Here is a 6,000-nt window from a genome sequence, read left to right on the forward strand (position 1 = left end):
TTACATTGTACGTGGTGTACAGTTTTTTTTTGCACTGCCAATTAGTGGTCATTCTGCCTCGCCCGCAGGAAAAAGAATCTCGGGGTTGTTGATGTCGAGTATCTGAATCTGAAGTCTACTTCTTGTCTCACCTGCCAGTGGGAATGAACCCCATCTTGCCTTCTTCCCATAATGTGTATTTTCCTAAAGGTGCTTCCTCATTTCCTAAACTGCAAGTTCCAGGCTATTCAACAATGGTGGAAAAAGTGTGAATGAAACTTTCTGGTTGTCATGACAGTTAATCAGAGGGATGGATGCTGGCTACAAAATTGGTTGATCATACAAAGAAATGAAGATTGGGTAAAGATCTGCCTTGCAGGGAAAAATTAATCTCCCCATTTTGGTAGGAAGGGACAGTTGGGATGGTTAGTGTAGCAGAAACGCCACGCTGTTACAGCGCCAACAACTGGGGTTTGAATCTCGCGCTGTCTGCAAGGAGTTTGTACATTCTCCTTGTGACTCCGTGGGTTTTCCCAGGGGCTCCGGTTTCACAAGACAAAGGAACACAGGCCACTAGGCTCATCGAGTCTGTTCCGGAAATCTACACTAGTTCCAATTTCCAGCCTTTTCCCTGTATCCCTTGATGCCCTCACTAATGAGATTCTTGTCTATTGTTTAAATACTCCCAGTATTCCACTGGATCTGGCTTCCACTGCTGTATGCGGCAGTGAGTTCCACAGATCTACCTTTCAAAATATACAAGGATTTAGGTTATTTGGATGCAATTGGATGGTACACATCCATCGAGGTTACTTCTGCTTTCCAGATCCTAATTCCCACCCACATGGCCTCACGATAGTTCTCCAGCAATATCCTATCTCGAGATGTCTCCTGCTAATGACCTGGATAACACCGTAAACTCCAATAGCCAAAGGCAACACGCTGGTTGCTGATACTTCCATCTTTCTCAAGGGCCACAGGATTTTGAATGATCTCGGCAACAGTTCATTTAACTGAAGCAAAACCTCCTTGGTCTGTTTTCACATTTCTTCAGGATGAATTCCAAGGGGATCAGGATTCTGGCAGGGACGTTTGCTGGGGTTACTCAGCAGACTTTAAACTAGAATGGCTGGGGGGAGGGAACCAAATGAAGGAGAACAGCAAGGAGAAGATTAGAGTGCAATCAGAAAGGTTGAAAGGGCCTGTTACCATGCTGTATGTTTAAATTTGTAGAACATTAAAGTGCAAGGAAACAGGCCAATTTGGCCCTTCTAGTCCGCACTGATCAAAGTACCCTCCTCTAATACCACCTACCAGCACCCTGCCCATATCCCTCCATTTCCCCCTCCCATCCATATACTCATCCAACTCTTTCTTAAATGACAAAATTGACCCTGCCTCCACCACCTTTCCCGGAAGCCCATTCCACACAGTAACCACTCTGAGTAAAGAAGTTCCCCCTCATGTTACTCCTAAACCTTTGCCCGTCAACTCTCAACCCATGACCTCTTTCATCCATCTCTCCTACTCAACGGGAAAAGCCTTTCCACATCAGCTCTATCTATCCCTCTCATTATCTTAATCACCTCTATCAAAACCCCTCTCAGCCTTCTACGTTCCAAGGAATAAAGACCTAATTTGCTCAGTCTTTCCTTGTATTCCAGATGCTTAAACCCAGGCAACGTTTTTGTAAATCTCTGCACTCTCTCTATCTTGTTAATATCCTTCCTATAAATCGGTGACCAGAACTGCACACAATACTCTAAATTTGGCCTCACCAATGCCTTGTACAGTTTCATCATTACATCCCAACTCCTATATTCTATGCACAGATTTATATAGGCAAGCATACTAAAGGCCTTCTTCACCACCCGATGCACATGTGCGCCTACCTTCAGGGAACAATGCACCGTTATTCCTAGATCTTTCTACTCCACTGCATTCTTCAATGCCCTCCCATTTACCACATGTGTCTTGCTTTGATTATTCTTTCCAAAATGAAGCACCTCACACTTCTCAGCATTAAACTCCATCTGCCATCTTTCTGCCCACTCATCTAAGCAGTTTAAATCCCTCTGCAATCTTTGAAAACCCTCTTCATCATCCACAAGTCCCCCTATTTTAGTATCATTTGCATATTTACTAATCCAATTTACTGCCCCATCCTCCAGATCATTAATATATATGACAAACAGCAATGGTCCCAATACCGAACCCTGAGGTACTCCGCTTATCACCGGCCTCCATCATGACAAACAATTATCTACTACTACTCTCTGGCACTTTCCTTCCAGCCACTGTTGAATCCATTTGACTATCCCCAAATTAATACCCAAGGACTTGACCTTCCTAATTAACCTCCTATGTGGAACCTTATCGAAGGCCTTATTGAAGTCCATATAGACAACATCCACTGCTCTACCCTCATCAATATTCCTAGTCACCTCTTCAAAAAATTCAACAAGATTGGTCAAACACGATCTTCCACGCACAAATTCGTGTTGAGTGTCCCTGATCAGACCCTGTCCCTCCATATACTTGTATATACATTATCTCTAAGAACGCTTTCCATCAATTTACCTACCACAGACATCAAACTTACAGACCAATAATTGCTAGGCTTGCTCCTCAAACCTTTTTTAAACAAAGGAACCACATGCACAACACTCCAATCCCCCGGCACTATACCCATCTCTCATGACATTTGAAAAATCACTGCCAGAGCCTCCACTATTTCCTCACTAACTTCTCTCAAGTTCCTGGGGGAAATCCTGTCAGGACCTGGAGACATCCACCTTGATATGTTTCAAAAGTTCCAGTACTACCTCTTTCTTATCACTATAGTCTCCATATTTACCCCCTTTGCTTCCTTTACCCTCCACAGTTCAATATCCTTCTCCTTAGTAAATACTGAGGAAAAGAAATTGTTCAAGACCTCACCCATCTCTTTTGGCTCCACACACATTTGTCCTTTCTGATTCTCTATTGGACCAATTTTATCTCTCACTTTCCTTTTGCTATTTACATATTTGTAGAAACCCTTAGGATTTATTTTCACCCTGCTTGCTATAGCCACCTTGTATCTTTTAGCTTTTCTAATTTTCTTAAGATTCTTTTTACATTCAATATACTACCCAAACATCTTTTTTCCGTGTTTCTTATATTTATTGTAGTACTCCCTCTTTTTTCGAACCATTTCCATAATCCCTTGAGAACCATGGCTCTCTCTCAAACTTTTGACCTTACCTTTCTGCCTCACAGGCATATAATGATTTTGTTCTCTTAAAATCTCTCCTTTAAAAGACCTCCATTTCTCTATTACATCCTTCCCAGAAAACAAATTGTCCCAATCCATCCCTTGGAAATCCTTTCGCATCTCCTGAAACCTAGCTTTTCCCCACTCAAAAACTTCAACTCTGGGCCCAGACCTATCCTTTTCCCTCTCTAGTTGGTATCTCCACGTATTGATGTAAAAAGCTATGCTGCACACCTTTTACAAACTCCAACCCATCCAGCCCTTTCACGGAATGGGTTTCTCAATCAATATTCGGAATATTAAAATCACCCACAATCACTACCCTGTGCTTATTACAAATATCTGCTATCTCCCTACGAATTTGTTCCTCTAATTCACATTCCCCATTTGGTGGTCTATAAATGCACCCCTATAATTGTAACTTACCCTTTCCCATCCTCAATTCCACCCAAATAGCCTCCCTGGACGAGCCTTCTATTCTATCACTCCTACACTCCTAAACACCGCTGTAATATTTTCTCTAACAAGTAGTGCAACCCCACCCCCTCTTCCCCCCCCCCCCACCCCGGTTCTATCACACCTAAAGCAACTAAATCCAGGAATATTTAGCTGCCAGTCACATCCCTCCTGTAACCATATTTCACTAATTGCTACCACGTCATGCTTCCAAGTGTCAACCCATACCTTCAGCTCAACCACCTTCCTTACAATGCTCCTAGCATTAAAATGTATGCATTTTAGAGATCTCCCACTTTTTACTTCCTTTGTGCCCCTATCTTTACCAACACCTCTCTTATGATCTTTTGCAATTGACTTCTGTCCATCTTCGTATCTCTTTCTCTGATTGCACTCTAACCTTCTCCTTGCTGTTCTCCTTCATTTGGTTCCCTCCCCCCAGCCATTCTAGTTTAAAGTCTGCTGAATAACCCTAGCAAACGTCCCTGCCAGAATCCTGATTCCCCCTGGAATTCATCCTGAAGAAATGTGAAAACAGACCAAGAAGGTTTTGCTTCAGTTAAATGAACTGTTGCCGAGATCATTCAAAATCCTGTGGCCCTTGAGAAAGATGGAAGTATCAGCAACCAGCGTGTTGCCTTTGGCTATTGGAGTTTACGGTGTTATCCAGGTCATTAGCAGGAGACATCTCGAGATAGGATATTGCTGGAGAACTATCGTGAGGCCATGTGGGTGGGAATTAGGATCTGGAAAGCAGAAGTAACCTCGATGGATGTGTACATAAGCTACCAGTTACTGGGAGCTAGAGGATCGTGGATGGAGAGAGATTGCTATTTGTAAAAATAGCAAAGCTGTTATTGTAGGTGATTGTAAGATCCCCGACATTGACTGGGATTTGATGGGGGTGAATTTTGAGTATCCAGGAGAATACTCTCCAGCAACATGTGGATAGGTTCATTGGGGAAGGGGGAATGTTGGAACATACTGGGGAGTGAAATAAAAATGCTGGAGAAACTCAGCTGGTCAAACTACCTACTTTATGTAGCAAAGATAAAAATACATAACTAACCATTCAGGCTTGAGCCCTTCATCAAGATATGAGCAAAATGTAGGCAAGTGCCAGGGTTAGAAAGATATGGTCTTTGTGGACAGGTGTAGATGGGAAAAGAGTTGGGTTAGGCTGAAGGGACTGTGCTGTATGATTCAATGAGAAGCAAAATGTCAACATAAAACCAAAACTTGCTGGTGAGGAACCAGGAGAGCCAGTAATTGAGGCGCAACACTGCCCCGCAGGGTCCAACTACCTGTCATCGCCACAACCTTGTTCAGGTTTAAATGTCCTGGGTCGACTGGTGGAGGTGTCATTTTTAAAATATCTGTACCAAAGATGGCAGACCATGAAGGGTACAGGCACCGGGGGAGCAGAGGACCAGAGAGAACCTGGGAGAGGAAGGTGACCACAGCAGTGGATCACAAGGGGTTGCAGGCTCTGGGGGAGCAGCTGATGCGTGCAGGGCACCAGGTTGGAAAAACAACTCTCTCCCTCCTCATCACGAAGGAGAAACCTAGGGGAGTAGACCATGGCAGCAGACCAGCAAGGAGCTTGGAGACCAAAGGACTCTCTGCAGGCTGCTGGAGACCAGCTCATGGAAACCAGGTATTGGGACCGGGATCCAAGATGATACTGATGGTGAGCAAGACACCCAGAGCCTTAGACACTGACAGCTCCCCGAATGTATCAGGAGCTCCGGCTCACCCACTGGAACAGACAGGATGCTATTCAGTTACAGGAGTGCAGGAGAATCCACGGGCACCTGGTGTCTCTGAAGGGACTTCTGCTTCCCTTTAGTGGGGACACTGGGTTGGTGGAGCCTCTCTGTGCCTTTAAGGCAGGCAAAGTTGCCGTTACATGACAATAAAGGAATCTTAAATCGCGTTTGAGTTAGAGATGTTGATGGGGTGGGGTGGGGTGGGGTGGGGGGGAATGCTGGAGAAACTCATCAGGTCAGTGTACTTTATGTAGCAAAGATGGATGCATAACCAAATTGTCGGGCTTCAGCCCCACCCCCACCTTTTTGTTCAGGCGTCTGCCTACGTTTTGTTCATATCTTTATGAAGGGCTCAAACCTGAAATATTGATTGTGTATCTCTGCTGTATAAATGGCACTGTTTGACCTCATGAGTTTCTCCAGCTTTGTTTACAGTGAGTGTTTTACTTCTTGTTGACGGAGGGGTTTCAGTTCATGTGGATTTTCAGAAGGCATTGAACAAAATGTCACACAAAAGGCAGATTTGGTGTAATCGGGGAA

This window comes from Narcine bancroftii, chromosome 3 (assembly GCF_036971445.1).
Source record: "Narcine bancroftii isolate sNarBan1 chromosome 3, sNarBan1.hap1, whole genome shotgun sequence".
Classification (NCBI taxonomy): Eukaryota; Metazoa; Chordata; class Chondrichthyes; order Torpediniformes; family Narcinidae; genus Narcine; species Narcine bancroftii.